This window comes from Panulirus ornatus, chromosome 28, assembly GCF_036320965.1.
Source record: "Panulirus ornatus isolate Po-2019 chromosome 28, ASM3632096v1, whole genome shotgun sequence".
Lineage (NCBI taxonomy): Eukaryota > Metazoa > Arthropoda > Malacostraca > Decapoda > Palinuridae > Panulirus > Panulirus ornatus.
The window spans coordinates 3315001-3337500 of NC_092251.1; positions in this window are offsets into that span (position 1 = coordinate 3315001).

Below are 22500 nucleotides of genomic sequence, written 5' to 3' on the forward strand. Positions count from 1 at the left end.
TCCCTATCAGCACCACTACCACCATCATCAGCACTATCATCATGATCACCAGCATCAGAATTGCTAACCCCTTCATCCGCAGTAACGTCACCATCATCATCACAATCATCGTGCTCATAGACATCTTCCCTTCACTATCACCTATGTACGTATTGTTTGTTCTTTCCCTCTCATCATCACTCTTAACAGCAACACTACCATCCTCTTGCGTACCATTTTCATCAGTACTTCATCATTGTCACGAATGGGCCTCAAGTCAACAGCACCCCATCATCATCAAACCATCATCGTCACACTATCACAATCAACACCATCTTAAGTGAACAGAGGGCGTTACCGGACTCAGCCTACAAGTGGTTACACCGCGAGCATGAGGTCATATTTGGCGAGGCTGTATCGTCGGTGGACGGAAAGGAGTACAGTTTTGTCAGGCATCAGTCTCTCCAAAGAAGTCCATCTTTTCCCTGCCCCTGCGTCGAGTGCAGCCCCGAAGCTGCTGCGGCGCAATGATTGGGGGCTCTAAATTGGAACGATAATTATGATAATTATTCACACAGCATACGGTCTTCACATGCTCTGTAATGATATGCTACATCCATTATCAAAAGTCTCCATCTAAGTTACCAAATGGGCTCGAGACTTCCTCACTTTTTGTATATATATATATATATATATATATATATATATATATATATATATATATATATATATATATATATACATACATACATACATACATATATATCCTCACTTCGCCCCCCTCTCAGTTCCTGCATTTGGAAAAATAAAAATTAGAGGGGAGGATTTTCAGCCCCCCCGCTCCCTCCCCTTTTAGTCGCCTCCTACGATACGCAGGGAATGCGTGGGAAGTTTTCTTTCTCACATATCCCCAGGGATATATATATCGGCCTAACCCGATGAAATGCTTTGGTGTCAACCCTTTCAACATCGACTCTACGCGGATGTGACGCTGCCTACATTAGCGCTCCGGTACTGTATGCATCAGCAAACATTTACATTATCTTCGTCCATTGGACACGTTATCTTTGCTCATGAGGTATCTTTACTGCTTGATGAATGAAGCTCGTAAGGTAGTTTTATGGGGCTTTTAAACATTATCTGTTTGGAATGGAGAAAGAGTTAGAATTAGGTGACTAAAGGAATCCGTTCCTTTACCTGAATCTAGAATTTGAATTACTGGCGATCCTTTTTTTTTTCTTTCTGTAATTCCTTTCAAAGAATTTTCTTGTGCGATTTTTCCTTGGGCATGCACATGGTGCTCTTTATGAAGCTGTCAAACTTTAAAGATTGTTTTACTCGTACAGTGATTCATTGCCCTACAGTAGTTCATTGACTTATGACAAACAGTCTGAATAACTCACTGAAATTGTATCAATGTTGTAACACTGTTATATATCATCTTCATGTCCCCCTGCACGAGTGACCCATGCTTACATCGTTTGCTTGTCTGAAGGGCAAGGAGTCCTGCCTCGGAAAATTGGCTCTGAGCAGGTTGAATAGCTAAGTTTGCAAGGTAATGACATGACTGTATGTGTGTGTGTGTGTGTGTGTGTGTGTGTGTGTGTGTGGTGTGTGTGTGTGTGTGTGGTGTGTGTGTGTGTGTGTGTGTGTGTGTGTGTGTGTGTGTGTGTGTGTGTGTAACTTCCCGTTTTTACTGCATGGGATGAAGTTTTACACTCGTGAGGCCCTTTCTCTTGGATTTTCTCCATCATACAAATATTTAAGGCTTCTAGCCTTTCCCTGTCATTCATTTCTTGTACATTTTGGTACCATTTTTGTTTTCCCCCTCTGAATTCCTCTGTTAGGTCTCTTTACTTCTACAAGTGCTTTCACTAAACCTGAGAACCATAATATAGTTTTGGCGTAATGTCGTATGTGATCGGTTTGCTGAATATTCCCTTACCCATGTACTTGAACGCTATTGTAATATTTGCCATAAGACAGTTTGCCTCCTCTAACGTAGGACTGGCGACGGGATGAGAACGATGTCTGCTTTCAAGTTCCTTTCACAAGCAGATTCCTGCAGCTTATTTCCTGTCTTTCAGGATATGTTTTCCAATATAAAAGATAACTTTGATCTCTCAGGATTTTACGTCTTCAGGAATTGAATAGAACTGCTGATGTTGTTCCTCAACATCATTCACCATTCAGACAAGAAACAGCACTGTTTACAGAAGAAAATTAGCAGAAGTCTTGTCATACAACGTGAGGGGTGTATAGGACGACACGCTTGATAGAACGAACTACTTGCAATTACACTCGTCTGGTGATGGTATGGAAGGGTACCGCTGTTGTCTTGAAAGGTCGGTTTGTGTGGTATGCCAGACTAGGGTATATGGATATGCATGAGCCTTGATGTTCGGCATGCTCGAGTGTGGTGCACACCTGCATGGATTTCGTAGTTGTGCTATGCATGTTTTGGTAACCCCTGGAATATATGGAATTATCAGTCAATGCGCAAGACACGAATTACGATCGAGTCGGCTTGCAAGGTAGGTAGGTAGGTATGGCCCGACAGCGGGAGGTATATGGTTTTGTTAGTCAGTATTCATAGGTTAAGGTATGCATGGGTCAGTTTAGTAAGGGTGTCTCGAACTGGCAGGCCACCAGCCGGGGGCAAAGGTTAGCGATGCTAAAATTCCTTCGTCAGGTCGCGGTGGTTAAATTCATGAGCGGTGGCATTGTTGGATCTGGAAAGATTTTGGACAGGGTCGCCTCCGGCTCGAGTGATGGTCACTTTTGTAACATCATGTGAACACAGAGAAGTTGAAAACGGGACGTCAAGTTTTGCAAGTTATATTGTTAACAATGCAAGAGGAATGTATTATGTGAGATTACTGCATGGGTGTGGGATATACAAGGATCGCATCAACAGTGCATTCTTTTCGGCGTTTCTTGATTTTTGTTCAAGAGATTACTTCCCTAATGATGGGGCAACTTGCAAATATTATGATGACGGAGCTATCGTCTCTCGTTTGTCAGTCCCAGGTGATATGTGTGAAGGATCTGGAAGAGATTAATCTGGATCATATTTTTATTATAGTTGGTGTAGGACCTTAGAGCAAATCATCTGGACCATGACTCTGCCATAGTGAAAGCTTTGTGATTCTTTTATTATACACAGTCAAGACCTCTGCTTTGGTCAGGTAGCAGGAGAAGGAGGGAGATAGAGAAAACACGAAGAGGTTACTGGCCCCTGTAGTCTCTAGTGTTTAAGATTGACTTTTCTGGACCGCTGCCATCTCTCTCTCTCTCTCTCTCTCTCTCTCTCTCTCTCTCTCTCTCTCTCTCTCTCTCTTGCGCCTTCATTGCTTCACTATACACAAGGTTACACAGGCTAATTCATAAGAACTTGTTAGCTAGACCGGCAGCTCAGGGGGCAGGGTAGCATAGCACCCCTCTTCCCTCCTCCCTCTCTCACTCCCAGTCTCTGGTACCCCCTGACCTCAGTATACCAGATTCACAAGAGCGGAACATGAGAAAAAATATTGGACGATGCGCTCCGCCCAAGACCAACATGACCACTCAAACCTGCTTCTCCTAATACGCTGCTGAAGACCACACTAACGACAGACGAAGAAGAGAGAAAAAAAAGGGACGCAAATGTACGAGAGAGAGAGAGAGAGAGAGAGAGAGAGAGAGAGAGAGAGAGAGAGAGAGAGAGAGAGAGAGAGAGAGAGAAGGGGATCATTTGGGCAACTCTCCCCTCCATCAGCAGCGGGCTATAGTGCATTACCAGATCAAAATATCCTCCAAAGATTTCATTCTCGCGTTGTGTCGTCACTGGACGTCGTCCGATTAACGATCGATCGATTGAGAAACGACATTTGTTTTACAAAGGATGTGATCAAGTCTCGGGTTGTTAAACGTACGCTAAAGGATTTTATTTTTTTTTTTTTCTGTTGGGGTGGGGGCCTTCACTGGGATTTATATAAGTAGTAGGGGGGCTGTGGATGGCTAATCGTTCCTAACGTCAACTGTTTACAAAGGAATCGGATCCCATCCGACCGTGTGTTGATCAAACATCACCTTGTCTACCTGACGCACGACGGGTGTTGTAAACAAACTTGAAACGTGTTAGACAGGAGCAAATCTCTTTCTCGATAAGTTTACATACGCTCTCTCTCTCTCTCTCTCTCTCTCTCTCTCTCTCTCTCTCTCTCTCTCTCTCTCTCTCTCTCTCTCTCTCTCTCTCTCTCTCTTCTTTGATCCTTGACCCGGCCAGGTCTGGCCTCTCATAGATCACGTGGGAGCCAATCCCTCGAAGTCTCGGGTCGGCAGTGATCAAGCCGTCAAGGGGAACATCGTCCTCCTTACTGAGTTGCCTGCACCTCCCTCCCTCACCCCCTAACCTCTTCTACCCAGCTGACCTGCCAGACTCTCTCTCTCTCTCTATCTCTCTCTCTCTCTCTCTCTCTCTCTCTCTCTCTCTCTCTCTCTCTCTCTCTCGCGCGCGCGCGCCCCCTACCTCTTTTTCTTGCTCATATATTCCTTCCATTTCTCCCTCTTCCACCTACTTTTCCATTTTCCTCCCTTTACCTTTTTTTTCCCCTTCCCATACCTCTATCACCAATATCTTTTTTCATCACGTACTTATCTACATGTTCGACCTTTCCCTTTCTCCTTCCTCCATCTATCTTCCATAGGCTTATTACTGCCGTCATCCCCCACAATGTCGTACACAACTGAATACAACTCGATTTAAACAGCAACAGATTAATGGGTCCTAACTGGGCTGCTATTGATAGTAGAAGAGAACAGAAACGTATTTATTTTTGTAGGAGTAGAAAGAATACATATATTTTATAGAGAAGAATACCTTTAAACTTGTCGTATAGCTGAGATGGAAATGTCAGTCGTCGATTTGAAGCGAAAAATTGATAAATTCTGTTGCTAAACGTGATTATGTTACTGTTTTCAGATACTCTAATTGGTAAGCATTCCACATGAAAACCCTGAAGAAAAAGTAATTCACCTCATTCGAGGTGGAATCATTACGAGTTTATACACATGATTACGAATGTAATCAGACGAATCTATACTTAAGATTCGTTGATTTATATATATATATATATATATATATATATATATATATATATATATATATATATATATATATATATATATATATATATGAGAAAGGGAACTGGTCCCAAGACCGGTTGCAATTGTGTATGTTACGTAATTAACCTCTCGTTTAACCAGTGCGAGAGTGAATTTTTCTTCACGTGATCAATTCATCAACACCAGTGTCTCAGTGTTCCATTAATGTTCTCGTGAACGACCACATGCATAGTGAATCTTATAAAAGGGATTTGGAACACTAGTCTCTCTTTTCCCCCACATGAAAAGAAAATAAGCTGGTAACTCCTGGGCAATAAATTGGACACGTTTGGTTCACAGCTGCACTGGCCCAGTTATTTTAGTTCCTACTACATCAAAACAAACCACCCACTCGGACTGTGCCATTCAATTAATGAAATTTGAATATGAATGAAAAGAGAGTTAGCTTCAGCAGTCATGCAACTACAGATAAAAGTGTATATGAATGACTTACTGGTATATATAAATCGATATCATTATGTATGATATACTCACCAAAGGTAACCTTAGTGAAACAGTTTGCTCTAGTATTAAAGGCTTCACTATATATATATATATATATATATATATATATATATATATATATATATATATATATATATATATATATATATTATATATACCATTCCCCATTTCCTGCGTTAGCGAGGTAGCGATAAAATCAGAGGAATGAGCCTTTGAGGGAATATCCTCTTTTGGCCCCCTCCTCTGTTCCTTCTTTAGGAAAACTGAAAACGAGAGGGGAGGATTCCCAGCCCCCCGCTCCCTTCCCTTTTAGTCGCCTTCTACAACACGCAGGGAATACGTGGGAAGCTTCCTCGCGCTTGCGGGGGGGAGGGGGTTGCTGTTTAATGTGTGGCGGGGTGGCAGCGGAAATGGATGAAGGCAGCAAGTATGAATATGTCATGTGTATATATGTATATGTCATTCTATGTATATGTATGTATACATTGAAATGTGTTGGTATGTATATGTGCGTGTGTGGGTGTTTATGTATATGCATGTGTATGTGGGTTGATTGTGCCATTCTTTCGTCTGTTTCCTTGCGCTACCTCGCTAACGCGGGAGACACAAGATGCATATCAACTGACTTATATTTTTTTTCTTGTGTCTCCCTGATGATGTGATTATTACACGAAAGTGCACTTGGGAACTTTTCGTGTTTCATTTTCCCCGTGGACTCATAGGAATATATATATATATATATATATATATATATATATATATATATATATATATATATATATATATATATATATATATTTGTATTTTTTTTCATACTATTCGCCACTTCCCACCTTAGCGAGGTAGCATTAAGAACAGAAGACTGAGCCTTTGAGGGAAATCCTCACTTGGCCCCCTTCTCTACTCCTTCTTTTGGAAAATTCAAAACGAGAGGGGAGAATTTCCAGCCCCCCGCTCCCTCCCCTTTTAGTCGCCTTCTACGAAAAGCATGGAATACCTGGGAAGTATTCTTTCTCCCCTATCCCAGGGATATATATATATATATATATATATATATATATATATATATATATATATATATATAGTTTCTTTAACCATTAATATCATGTTTCATTGCTTCGCACGTGTTCAGGACACTTTGTGCTGACTTTTTATATGAAATAAGAGAATTTTGATACTAACCTGAACACATTTTTTTCCCGATATTTAAAGATGTCTGCACTACCACTCTGACTTCGTTAACAAAGTGATGTCACATCACTGCGGGACCAAACAATTGACCCCAAGCCTCGAAATATCTTGTAGAGCAAACCATTTCCCCAAGTCTCAAAAGTATTTGAAATTCTACCATGTAACCAAGAGGTCTTGTAGGACGAAGGCATGTATCAAATTAAATCAGGGATATGTAAGAACCGTATGAATAGAATAGAAATCAGGATTTCTTACTTTGTATTCCCTCGAGCTTAATTGCAGACTCGACGTAAGGAACACTCGTTGCTTCACTGGAATTGTTATTCGGTGCAAAGGTTGTTTGAGACAGAGTTCGCAGTTTATGAAGCCCTCCTGCTCATCCCCCTATTTGCCTTTCGATTGCTCCATATTGTAATGGGTATCGTTCGCCCCCTATTATTGCAGTGAATAGCAATATCCATTTATTTATATTAGATACGCCGATATCGACTAAATGATATGGTGGACTATGCAGATCATGGGTTGGTCTCGATGCTAACTGTCATGGAAGTCAATTCAGATCTGTAAGTTAATACGACTGAGCTGCATTCTTGTAGAGATGTCCTGTAGCGAGATGACGTAGTAAAGCAGTGTAGTGGTGCGTTCTAGTGAGGTAGTGTAGCAGGGTGTTGAAGAGAGGTAGTGAACTTAGGATGTTTTAGTGAGGCGTTGCAGTATCATGATTTTAAGTTGTAGGGTGTTGTAGTTAGGTACCGGAATGGGACTTGGCAGTGAGAACATTCATCGAAGGCTGCGTCTACCGGATGTTTTGTGTGGAATTCGCGGTGCGTCAGTGAATCACAGGCACCAGTGAAATCCCGCGCAGTGATGCTTCTGAAATCTGTGTCATCCCTTGCCTGGCGCCGCATAGCTCAGAGATTTAGAGAAGATTAACCTGTAAACCCCCCATCCCTGAATCCAAACTGTCAGTTGCATTCATCAGACAATATCTGTTTTTCTTATTCCTTTCCTTTTTACGTGTAGGTGTTGTTATGGATCCTTCCTGAATCATTAACCCGAGAGTAGCCTGGTCTGATAAAGCATTGGAACGTTTTCAGCCTATAAAGAGAAGGATTTTGTACTGAATGGAACAAAGGGGGGAAAAAGAATACCATTGTTTTGATACTAACTCCTGTGTCGGAGAGCACATGCCGGTAGAATATGTATATTGTTGAGCTGAATGGCCAACCAGGGTTGAATGGTCAGCAAGCCAGGAACCTCAAAAAAATATACATGAAAATACAGTACAAAAATATATCTAGTATTCGTAGATTGTATTTCACAACAATGAAGCTTTATATCGTCACGCAAGCTCATGGTTAACGTTAAATGCTTCTTGCGCTAATTAAGATATCGTACAGCTGTTTTCTCTGTAATTGAAATCATCTCTCAAGGCTTGGTAAAGTCTTTATGCAATACGCAGCGTTAATGGAAGACATGAACGTTCGTTAGTGGTGATTTTCTATAAATGCTTCACTTACTTTGTCAGTCTACTGGATTTATTACTTTCATACATGATTTTCTTTTTATGAATATGTGCAGGATTTTATATCCGTTTCATGTATAAGAGCATGATCACTTTCATCTCATCTGTTGCATTACAGTCATAGTTCAGGAATGTAACGTACAGTAGATATTGTGTACACGTACATAACATGCTGGTAAGATCTTAGAAGATATCTTCATTTGTATCGTAATTTTGAAAATCAAATTCCAATTCTCTTTAAGCCTGGTCCACACTGATTTACCTGGCACTTGTCTTAAACTAGTTTTTTCTTTTCTTGCTTTCGAAAGATATATGATGAAAGTTTTGTGTTCCAGTCATTCTTTGGCACTTTGTTTTTAAAGTGTGATAATTTATTTTCTAATTTGAAAAGTGATGTCTCTGTTGAAAGTATGAGATTGTGTGTGTGTGTGTGTGTGTGTGTGTGTGTGAGTGTGTGCGTAATGCTGTAGCCAGTAAGAAGTTCCAGGTCAGTAATTTGGTCAGTAATTGCGTCGATTCATCACCAGTTGGTGACCCTCCAAGGTGAAGGTATATATACCCTCCATCTTCCGAAATCGAAAGGTGGACAGAGGAACGAACCCTGGAACTCTGTAGTAGGTATCAGGATAGCGAGGCTGTTATGCTGTAGAGGTTTGTCATGTTAGTGCGGAGGCTTTCTTATGTTGGTGAAGCTCCGTATGTTGAAGAGGCCTCTTATGATGAGGGAATTTCTTGCTGAAGTGGTTCAGTTTGAAGAGGCTACATATGTTGAAGAGGCTACGTGTGTTGAAGAGGCTTCGTATGTCGGAAGAGTTTCATATATTCAAAAGGCTTCTCTTGTTGACGAAGCTTCCCTCAACACACTCAACCACTTAGGTTCAAATCGCACTTAAGATCCAGCCAGTGATGTAGATGACGATAGTCCTTCAGATATAAGGCAAAGGCGACAAACGCTAATAATAGCTACCAAGTGGGTGAGTCTGTCCCCGTCTTTTCTTGGAGTGAATATATATATATATATATATATATATATATATATATATATATATATATATATATATATATATATATATATATATATATATAATTATCTTATTATACTTAGAAGCTGTCTCCCGCGTTAGCGAGGAAGCGCAAGGAAACAAACGAAAGAATGGCCCAACCCACCCACATACACGGGTTCTTCAATCTGAAAGATAATTTCTCCAAGCAAAGATAATCTATAATTCACCCGAAACATCATATGAAGTAAAACACACACACACACACACACACACACACACACACACACACACACACACACACACCAGCAGGCGGCTGTGTAAGCTTCTGGGGTAAAAACTAGTCCTGGGAGAGAGGCGGCAGGTGGCCTAAAACGGCGGTGAGAGGCGACACTGGGAGACGGAAGAGGAGGTGGGAGGTGACTGAATGAGGAGGAGTAAGGGAGGGAGGTTGAGAAGGAAGTTTGCAGACTAGGAGGAAGGAGTGAGGATGGCGAGTATATAGTGAGGTTGGCGAGGATATAGTGAGGATGGGAGGATATAGTGAGGTTGAGAAGTATATTCTATGTGTATGTCTTAAGTGCCCTTTCGTTACCGAAGTCCGCCTGCATTAGGTTACGCAGCGAGTTGAGAGTCACCTTCGGCGAGGCTACATTATATTATCGTCAATGGACGAAAGGAGTACACTCTCATCAAAGAAATTCGTACCTCAAAGGAGTCCATTAAATTCCCTGCTGGTGACTGTAGCGCTGCCTTGAAGCTATAGTTGCACCGTCAAATGGGATCTTGGGACTGTGTAATGACAATGATATATATGCCCATGCATATTTGTATACGTTTTTATTAGCTTTGTAGCTTCATATACATCTTGTATGTATATGTAGACTTATATCTCTTCGAATATATATGTATATTTCATCCACTGTCATGTATTTTCATGTGTATTCGCGTGTATTCTTGCACATTTTACCCGTCCACTGTCGACGTCTCTATTCGTTGGTTCAAAAAGATGTTGCTAGTTTCATTGGGTATTACTGAACTTGGAATTATGAAACTAAAAGCATAAGCTAACATTATCATGATATGATCACGTTATTTATTTCATGTTTCTAATCAAACTCTGGTGACTGAAGGTTTAAGTAATGGGTAGTTCTTGCTATAGCAAAGTTTGCTACTCAATCGTTCGTTATCCTTGAATATTAACACTTTTGACTTTCTTCACATGTTGGAATCCACAGAAATAGCGTCAATGAGAATTATGCACAGACATATGAATGCGTCCCTACCATAATGTAAAAATCAAAGCTTCATTTTCCTTTGAATTTCCTAACTACAAAGTTACATTCTTCGTTCACTGGTTTACCATACCGAATAACATCCAGGAGTATAATCCATGTTCTTGAGTTACCCAAATGTTGTGGTTACTAATGAGAGTGATTCCGTTGTATTGTAATATGGTTGAGAATGTTATGCAGTGATGTATTTGAGGATAGCGTTGCCAGATTGTTGTGATTATACAAGAGCGATCGTAATTGTTAGTTTGTTATGAGACTATAGTACGAAATGAGTGTGATAGGAGCTTATGTTGGCGTGATTTTCAGTGCTTGTGATATGAACAAGTTATACCTGCCATGAGCATGTCTGTGAGTGAGGATGATGAGGTTTAGTGAGGTAGTGTAATTGCTAATGAGGGAACTTCGGTTGTCTAAATGAACATAGGTATTTGTGAGGGTGTTGTTGTGAAAAAAATCTTAGTTGATGGTAAAGGTATTGGTTGTGTAGGAGACGGGCTGAAAATATGGATATCGTTTAAGTTCTTAATGGAGACTGATAATCAAGGTTGGAAAGTTAACTGGTTATGAAGAGGATGAGTGAACTTTGCTAATGGTAAGAGGTGATAATTGATTAATTTGCCTCATTAATTGGGTTCGAAAAGTTAATCATTCTCATTTTTAGAATCTTAATTTTTCAGTGGTCTTGATTGAGAAAGCAAAATTACTTTTACCTTAATACCATACTTTTATACAGATGATAATCTTTTGTATAGTTATGAGTTTGTTTTCTGATGAATTATGTAGAAGAAATTACTGTGTAAAGGAAAGGAAAAATATGTTAAAAAGAGATGCAGTTTGTCTCTGACTAAGGCAGAGAAAAAATCCTGTAGTGTGTTAGTAGAAAGCAAGATAAGAAATACAAAATAAGACAGGCAGACCTTTTTTTTTTTATTTAGATGAGAAAGTGTTGTCTCTTTTATCATAATCATTCAGTTTATATACCGTAGAATCCATGGAATCGAGAATAATGATGTCAAATATCCTTCCTTGGAAAACTGGGATTGAGAAGAATATCATTAAAGGTTCGGGTTTTGATAAAATTACCATAACTACGCTCGAGGTATAGGTTGCAGTTGTATAACTCCAGTCATTCGAATCGTCGAATTTCGTGACTTGTAGTAGAATTTCCCACGTGACGTAACCTTAGTAGAGACTACGGAATTTCCTGCGTGCAATCCTCAAGAAATGGACTAGTCACAATTGTTTCAAACTTCGGGTCTTGTACAAAGTGTCCCCAAGAAATGGCAACTTTCCTGGGGGCACGAAGAACTTTCCCTTCCTTTTTAAGAAATTAATTTCCAATCCTAGGTCTCGCCAGATTTCCAGCGTTCTCCTAAATTCTTCATGACAAATGAATTATCTTTTGCTAATTAGGCGACGCTCAGACAACGTTTGCTGGATTTATTGCTCCTGCGTACAAGAGGTTAGCAAGGATTCTCATAGGTAGAATCACACAAGTCTGAAAAGACAAGGATTATATATATATATATATATATATATATATATATATATATATATATATATATATATATATCTTTCTTTCTTTTTCTTTCATACTATTCGCCATTTCCCGCATTAGCGAGGTAGCGTTGAGAACAGAGGACTGGGCCCTTGAGGGAATATCCTCACCTGGGCCCCTTCTCTGTTCCCTCTTTTGGAAAATTAAAAAAGAAAAAAAAAAATATATATATATATATATATATATATATATATATATATATATATATATATATATATATATATATATATATATATATATATATACACACACACACGAACAAAGTGCATAGGAACGTGCACCTTCATAGAACATACAAAACTCCAACAGCCAGGATCAAACCCGGGACCCCTGTGTTTTAATATCAGATTATCTGTATCTATGTTTACTCGTGTGTGTCTATATATATATATATATATATATATATATATATATATATATATATATATATATATATATATATATATATATATATATTTAGATAACAAACATACAGATAATCTGATATTAAAAGAAAAAGAGACATCTACAACATTACTGCAGTTTTTAACTTATTATAAATCGTGAATTGGCCTACGTCAGTGAACGGATTTGTATTTCCTGCCTGCTCAGGTAACGGTATAAATCATGTGATATTGGAAGCTAATTTTTGTAATTGTGGAGCGCTTGTTTAAAGTGTGTTCCTTCCATTTTCCGCCCTGCACTGAGGAAAATTTACTTTCTTCCTCTAAAAATTGCGTCCATGTTGTCAGAAGTTAAGAAAGTGCTTCATGCATATCTTGGTCAGTAAGTCTTTCTCGCAAGTGTGTAATTCTTTTAACTATCACTTGGTGGGGTGATCTGTATTGTCTTCAGAGTGTGTTCACACTCCCCAGCCCTACTTGGGGCCGGGTCAGGAAATAAAGTTAACATTGGAGACGAGTTTGAATTTTATTGCAAGAAAACCTGTTTTATTGTCCTTTTTGGTTCTTTTTAATCCGAGATGACAAACAGGTATTCCGGCCCTTCGCTCGACAGTTGAAGGCAAAGATGCCGGCTTTTATTGGGGGTGATATGCGTCAGGTGTTGAACATGAGGCGAATAGAAAATTATCGTGATGTGTGCATTTCATAGCGTGCCGCTGGGTTGCCAGAGGACACAGGGAAAATGAAGAACATTACGAAAAACGAGTAAATACAGGTCAGAGTTGTATGTTTACGATGACAGAATGCTAGAGAATACACGCATATGAGTGTATATTTATAGATCAGTTCGCAAGCACGAATACACACACGTGTCCGTTCTGCTCACAAATGAAGCTTCCTTTACAAATACAATTCTTCAGATAAACACACCTTGCAGACGTGCAAATTCCACACGCACATACGCACACACTCTTGCACATATTTGCGACACTTCCATACACAAACGTCCCCAAATGCAAATATACGTTCCCAACATACATGCAGTTACGAACACACACATGCATCCTTATGAATATGTATTACCATCAAATATACAACCTACATTTGTGCACACGTCGAAACACCCTCTCTCTCTCTCTCTCTCTCTCTCTCTCTCTCTCTCTCTCTCTCTCTCTCTCTCTCTCTCTCTCTCACACACACACACACACACACACACACACACAGACACACAGAGACACACAGACACAGATAGACACACAGACACACACACACACACACACACACACACACACACACACACACACACACACACACACACACATATTTGCACCTCCAAAGACACAGACACACAGCACCCTTCTCCCTGGACACAAGCGGTGGAGGAATGCAGCGGTGTTGGCAATGTGCCGACTAACTCTCCCTGTAAGGGGATAACAAGATGCTTGCCTGGGGCCCCTCGTGGGTCTGTGTAACCTCCTGCACCTCGGTAGAACAAGCACTCAAGCAGCGGCACAGAATCAACGCCTTATACTCAACCCTCAAATGTCGATAGATATGAAACACACCAGGATCAAAACCCCAGATTTAATCAACACTTCAGGGACGCCCAAGAACGAAATCAAGAGCATCGAAGAAGAAGGATCAGAACCTCAAACTCGACACTGATTCTGAAGTAAACACTTCAAATCCATTACCCAGGTTTCGGCATTCCAGATAAAATGCCTTCAGCTATAATCACAATCAACCCATCAACTGATGATCACATTCTCCGTCCAAAACATCCTGGAATTAATTTCATAAAAGTTAAAGATAAAGATTCCGGAATAATGAGCTAGAAGATCAATGTAGCCTCCAAGAGTTATATATGTTTGGCTCACTTGCTTAGACAGTCTTTTGGTGGTTCTCGCCTCAACGTTAATGGATCCATGATGTGTCTTCCTTTGGTTTTCGATGGCGAATATATTGGCCATATTCACCCATTAGGTTTAGATTGATTTTTGCTCAGTGATATACTTTAAAGAATAAGGCGAAGTCAGAAACATTGATAATAGTATTTAGATAGATTAAGCATTTGATTAATGATCATGATGATGATAATTAGGAAGAAAGGGATAGTAATTGCATCACCAATGGTAATTCTTGAACAAAGCCTTCCTCTTGACAACCAGAATGAAATCCTAGGACTGGAAACCAACAACGTTAACATCCGATTTTACTTGAGTAACACTAGAAGAAAGCCCCTCTAAAAACACAAACGAAATCAAATAGAGTAGTTGAATACCCTTGCCCCAAAAGTCGCCTTCCTTCTGGCCCCCACGTCCAGTAATCTCCATGGAAGACGGTACCTCCCCTGGGACATCGACAGGAGGAGACAGCAGTAAACACGAGAAGTGGGATAAGGTAGTGACCGCGGCGTCGAGCCTGCCGAGGTAATCCAGGAAGCGAGGAGCTCCTTGGTGTGTGTCGGAGGCGGCAGAGACCGAGACCCTGTAGGCACCTGGATTATAGAGACGAAAGTTCTGCCGTGGAGGGTAAATGGGTCTGAAAGGGTCATGGCGCCTGGATCTGGAAGGGTTATGCTAGATAGTAAAAAAAAGTAAAAAAGAAAAAAATATCATGAGAGAACGGAGCCACCAGAATCATGGAAATGCCTCTTCTTTACTAGCGTCTGCATCGTCCGACCCGGCGCTCGTATTGTCTTCGTATTGCTATCTCGTTCTTCACGTCTGGAGAAGGTATATTATGAGAGGCCGACTTTGCATACCTTAGGCTGGAGGAGAAAGCTATCGCGACGGCATCTTTGTGCCTCACGCCGGTAGACGGTCCTAAAGTGCAGCCACCTCTTTTCCTTCGGCCCTAGAAAGGTGTTATAGTCTCGGCATCTCTTATGTCAGCCCGTAAGAGGTGTGAGGACAGTGACAACAACTTAGAAGAGAGACTGAAAAAAGAAAATGATGGATCACTGATGTTACCTTATACGAAGACACGGAGAGAGTGGTTCCATGCTCGTGCCTTTTATTTCATCATGGAAAAAGGTGTTATTTCATGCTGTTAAAGGTGACAGAGGGTGGGTAACTTTTACTTCAGCCTAGACAAGGTGCTTAAGCGCTGGGGCCATTTATTTCAGGCTGGTAAATTTGGTATAGTTCATTTGTAATTTCCATTATCCTGAAAAACGGGGAGAACTCTTCAGAATACGAAGCACTTCTTTCAGTGTGGAAAAAAGGGGATATTGTTCAACTATGCCACTATGATTAGCATTGGGTTTGAAGAGGAGTTGTTATATCATGCCAACACATTCCCACCTGCCACCCTTGATATCTCTAAAGATTTTAAACTTCTAAGAAACGGTCAACTAACTGAGTCTCCTATTTACATATTGCAGAGCTCTCGAAGAAAACGGGGATGGGGAGGAGGGAAGAGGCGAGGTGTACCAAAATAGAAAAGCCTGACATGGATATCACGAAAACATTAATTAAATATTTCGAAATTAGTTATGTGATATTGGTGAGAAAAATATAGCCCTAATAATTGGTAAAATTAGTAGGAATGTAATTTCTTTCACACGATTTCTGATGTCATGAAGAAAAGATTTAGAAAATCCGAGTAAATGATGTGAGCATTTATCATATACGTTACAAGGTAAGATTTAAAACTAATGATTATTACCGTGACATATTTTACTAGAAGCATACATACATATGCATATGTGCGCATGTGTAAATACTTTTATTAGAATAATATTTGCAAAATACGAGAAGGAATTTCTACTACTGTTGGGCCCCATTTCCTCTGTGTGTGTGTGTGTGTGTGTGTGTGTGTACAAGTACAAAGTGTAACCATGCATATGCCCTGCTACACATGATTGGAGTGTTTTCTTAGTTGAGTATACAGATAGAGTAGCCTAAATTTGTTAGAGAGAGAGAGAGAGAGAGAGAGAGAGAGAGAGAGAGAGAGAGAGAGAGAGAGAGAGAGAGCTATCTGTAAATATTTACATGTAGACGTGAACGAACAGTGCTTGGGAGGGGGGGGGGGGGATTTCGCCTTGGCGGGAAAACAGGAAAATGATCCTCGCAGGGGAAAAAATACCTTTGGGTCAGGAGAGAGAAGCCGAAATTGGTCTTGACAACAGCGCAATTTTTGTCTTGAAGGTAATCCATCAGCAGTGCTTTTGGCAAGCACATCCCCTTGTCTTGAACAGCATCACTGGGTACAGTCTTGCCTGAAGCGAGGAAGAGGTCGCAGCAGCAGCCATTGTCTTGACGGGAGAGCAACAATAGCCTAGACAGTAAGGAGTCTTGACAGTGATACGACGCCAGCATAGTCTTGATAGGACAACAAGATTTGCTAGTGAGGAGTTAGTGGTCTTGACAGAAATACATGTAAAGGTCTTGACAGTAAAGTAAGAATAGTCTTGACACTTGACAGGGGTGCAGCTTGTAGGAACACACACACAAGCACACAAAAGTAGTCTTGACACCAGCATCAACATCATGGCCTTGATGCCTTTGTCTCCACATGGTCTCGACACCAACACCTCCAACATGGCCTCAATACCCATATCACCACAATATGGTTTCCATACCACCATCTCCAACGCATGATATCCAGACCCCCAAGACATGGACGGAACACCTACATTCCAAACATGTTCTCGATAACCACATCCCCAACATACTCTTGACACCTACACCCCCAACATGGTCCTGTCAGGTAACCCTGGTCCCGAGTGATGGTCGTACCCCAGGCTGGTCTGAAACCCAAAACCCTTTCTACATTTTCCTGCTCTTTCCTCCCACCATTAGGTAACATTTGCATCTCTCGGCAGTTCCTATCCAATTTCAACTTTAGCCTTTATAGATCACCCAAGTATTACCAACACGCGCCTAGTGTGTAAATTTAGAATGTATTGAAGGACAGCGATATGTGTTTCTCTCTCTTTCCATTCCTATTTTTTTGATTCAGTTCATGTTAAAATCGTGGATTGCCTTGGAATCCTTGCAATACGTGCATTTTTTTCATTTAGTTATTTTCTGCCTCCTTTTGCATATAGTTTTCTATCTTTTTTTGTTAGTGGGTCTGTTTTATGTTTGGTGTGTGTGTGTGTGTGTGTGTGTGTGTGTGTGTGTGTGTAATCGTGTTTGTATATGCCTATGTGTGCGTGTGTATGCTTGTTTGTCTGTATTTCGTTGTTTCTCTATCACTTTACGTGCGGTGTTATGTGTGTTTATGCGATCAGGTCATCCCCACACTTCTTTCTACCACAATGGGCAAATTCAGGGCCTCTAACCTTTCCCTCTAACTTAGTTCTTTTGCTTTTGGTACTATCTTTATTTCCCTTTGTGTTCGAAGCACATTCTAGTTTTGGCCTTTTGTAGGATGTGAGCAGTTTGCTTAATATTATTCATCCATATACTGCACTCGACTGCTGTTGTAAATATTTGCCAGCAGACACTTGGTTTCCTCTGCCACTCCTCTTATGTGGGACTCTGGCGACGGGTTAGAGACGATGTCTAGATTCATTGAAGTCCTTGTCACACTCAGATCCCTTCAGATTACTACCTTCTGAACAATATTCTTATCAAGACTTTATCATGTCACCATATCCCATCTTCATTACCTTGAGTTGAACTTTACCAACCATATGTCAGACCAATTTTGGAGAACTGTTTAGGTCCCGTTATCGGTTAACGCAATCCCTCTCGCTTTTTACATCATCCGCAGACATATTCAGATGAGGCCTGAGTATGTGTGACAGTCTGCATGCTTGAATGCATATGTATGTATGTCTGTATATATATATATATATATATATATATATATATATATATATATATATATATATATATATATATATATATATATGTGTGTGTGTGTGTGTGTGTGTATCGTGTAGATGTTCAATTATCTGTCAGCACAGTAAGTGGAGGGAGCTATGAATTGCCCGGAGGGAGGCTTCTCTCCTGTGTGTGTATGTATGTATGTGTGTGTGTGTGTGTGTGTGTGTGTGTGTGTGTGTGTGTGTGTGTGTGTATCTAGTGAGGATGCGCCCTCTACCGAGGCGCAGTGGCGGAGGCTGCCTCGTCAACACCCGGGGCCGTCGCTCGAGCTTACAGAACTATCGAGTCTGTTTACTAGTGTTTGTGGATCGCCTCCTGTGCCTCTCTGCAACGGCCTAATTTGTCTCAGTTTTGGCGAAATTCGTCGAGCTCTTGCCTGGTAGTAGTCGTAGCAGTGGTGGTAGCGGTAGTGGTGGTAGATGTGGTAGGAAGGTTGCTATTTGTGGTGACGAGGTTGAGGGGAATACAATTCTGGGATGCGGTGGTGATGAAGGGAATACAAAGGAATACAAACAGCAGCAGACCATTGTGTCCAGTGGAGGTTGTTTGTGGCAGTGGGAGAGATCAGGAAACAGAGGGGTTAGGGTGGTGAGGGTAGAACAGCAAACAGATAACTGAGGGGAAAACTATCTTTAAACTTTTTATGGAACTATAGAGACAGAAAGAATATGATGACGGGAAGCAGACGACGAAAAGAGTAGGTGAAATGAGGAGGAAGTGAGATTAGGACAAAGGGAAAGGATGGCGAAGAAGGAAGAGGAAAAGTAGGAGGAGGAGGAGGAGGAGGAGGAGGAGGAGGTAGAGGATGTGACAGGAATGAAATGTGAAGAAAGGAGGAAGTTGAGATGGAAAAAGCGAGTTTGGTTGGGTCATGCAGGTTATTTAACAAAGGCAGGATGGCGTGATATAGAGCGCATGATGACATGTTGATGGCATGAGAAAAGGAATGATGTCACCGTCGATAGCTTGACAAAGGGCAAGAGGTAACTGGTGGTGTGACATAGTGCATGACTTCACTAATAGTGCCTGACTGAAAATGGCGTGACATGGTGCATGATGTCACTGATAGTGGCGTGATATAGAATAAAGTTTCACTAGTGGTGGCGAGACAGGAGAGGGCATGATGTCCGTAGTGATGACGTAATAGAAGGCATAATGATGTCGCTGGCCATGACGTAATAGAGGGTATGGTGTCACTAGTGGTTGCGGTGGTGATGATGGTACAAGTATCACGAAGCCAGACAAGGTCACTTACCCTTCTAGTGTGTTTAGGTGTCACTGACTGTACGTTTGTGTGTCATTCCGAAGTGCGACTTCAAGACATTTTGAAATATATTTTGATAAAGACTAGGCACACGTTGGTTACAGTACAGGATCACACACACAGTATGTTATGCATACTGTCTTGTGCTTGGGGACCCCTCATGTTTCTTCAGGCACGCCTCTAAGTTTAGTGTTGTTGCTAAGGAACGACGCGCTGACCCATGGACCGAAAGATATTTGGAAAGTTAGGAGGGCCAGTGTTCAACAGGCTTCCGTGCAGTCACAGGGTGTAGAGTGGGAATAGGTTTTAAACTACTGTCGGAGTCGTGAGATAGGAAAGTAGAATGGGTAAAGTTTGGGGGATATATATATATATATATATATATATATATATATATATATATATATATATATATATATATATATATATATATATATATATTTCTTTTCTTTCTTTCAAACTATTCGCCATTTCCCGCATTAGCGAGGTAGCGTTAAGAACAGAGGACTGGGCCTTTGAGGGAATACCCTCACCTGGCCCAATTCTCTGTTCCTTCTTAGTTAGACATAGGTGTATATAACAGTGTTTTTAATGATTATGGTGACGGTGATGACAGAAGGGACATTGACGATACTCATTTGTGATAATAGCAACATCGTTGGTACTGACAACCATAACAGTGACAATACCACTGTTGTCACTCATGGTCATCACGATAACAGCGTTGGGAAAAAAGGAAAGATGAGTTACAAGATGCAGTACAGTAACTCATACTAAGTGTTGCCAGCGGCCATGACCACCCTCCCCCTCCAACCACCCACCCCATCACCCTAGTCCCTCCCCCCTCCCTAACGAGAGAGGGAGGGAGGAGTTAAGGATACCAGACAACACCAAGAACTTCACGGTCATCAATTTTGTCAGTATTGATTTATGAAAGTAACTAGATATTGCTTCATCGTGATGAAGTAGACGCATTTCTAAGACGCCAAAGAAACGAAGTCTTGACCGATTTATTTTTTTTTTTTCTGTGGATGAAACATCGCTCGAGATGATGGCGACCTCGAGTGGGCAACAACTGGTCCAGGCTACTGCATTTCTTTGCATCGACAGAGGAATGCAGAGAGAGAGAGAGAGAGAGAGAGAGAGAGAGAGAGAGAGAGAGAGAGTAAGATGGCAACGCCCTTTAAATTTACACTGCAGACAAAGAACGTTTGAGCTTACACACACACACACACACACACACACACACACACACACACACACACACACATACATACATACATATATATATATACACACACACACACACAGTTGAGGAAGAACCCTTCTCTACCAATTAACTGATGCCCTAAGCTTCACCATTGAATCCGGAAGTCCCATGGGACTGACTTAGCTACAGGTAATCCCTACGTGTCCCACCTGGGACCCCGGCCTCATTGCTCAAGACACCAGACGACAATTTCCGAGACAGAGGTGGGCTCCGAAGTGCCCAGGTGTGCGGCAAATTGATAAACTGGGCCCATCTTGCACGAGAGAGAAACAGATGGCAACCAGCTCGAAGCCTCTGGGCGGAGGGAGGGAGGGAGTGTGAGGACGGGAGATGCAACAGGGGAGGGGCGTCTGTGTGTGTGAAGGACCTTGCCCTTGCTAGCCCAAACCAGCTTAACTCTCTCTCTCTCTCTCTCTCTCTCTCTCTCTCTCTCTCTCTCTCTCTCTCTCTCTCTCTCTCTCTCTCTCTGACAAGGTGGAAATACCGCAGCTGAAGCTGAGATCTTTTACGTAATCCGTTTTTGGGAGATGTTGGAGCGGTATCGACTGGATTTGAAGTAATTCAGGTGGGGGGGTGGGTTTTCAAGGAAGGAATTCGGGTGTGGTGGGATAAATGGCTGGAGGATTTCAGGATGGGATGAGTGTGTTTCTTTCCCTGGCTTCACTACCGGGACTCTCAGACCAGCTGGCTGAAGGTGCAGTGACCTCCTTCCTTGCCTGGTGCCGCCGCCTGGTGATGGTGTCTTGCCTGGTGAGTGAGTCTTGCCTGATGACAGGTCTTAAATGATAATGAGTCTTGCCTGGTGAACAGGACTTGCGTGGATGGTAGGATGGGCCCGATCTAGTAAAAATGGGGCTTACCTGGTGATGGGTCTTATCTGGTGATGGGTCTTATCTGGTGATGGGTCTTACCTGGTGATGTGTCTTACCGGGTGAGTGTTTATCAACTTTTACGATTTTCTTAATACTAACTTCGACAAGGCGGATGACACCAACTAGGTTCCTCTCTATCGTGTCACTACCAACATCAGCATTATTATTTTACTCTGCGCTTGCTCCCAATCTTCGTGTTGTCCTACTACAACTACATTCTCTCTCTCTCTCTCTCTCTCTCTCTCTCTCTCTCTCTCTCTCTCTCTCTCTCTCTCTCTCTCTCTCTCTCTCACATTATATGTACAGGATGGACTTTTATAAACTCAGCAGCCACACCTACCCCAAATTGTCACATAATAGACCTGATACATATTTCATTCGAAAATCTGCCTGAATGTTCTCTGTGTGGGCCTTCTGGTGGGTCGTTATTTGTCTGAGATACACACACACACACACACACACACACACACACACACACACACACACACACACACGTTAGAATGGGGCTTTGTAGGTCTCCTTTTTCGGATCTGGGAAGCTTTAGCTGAGTGTCCCTCTGTATTTTTCCCTCTATGTTATATTGCAAGTAGAGCTTTAGTGTGCTTTTATGTGTCTAATATTTTAAGCAGTTTACGTCCTAAGGTTGTGCACATCGCCTTGAAATTTTGTTATTAAATTCTACACATATTCTCCTGGGAAATGTGATACTTCG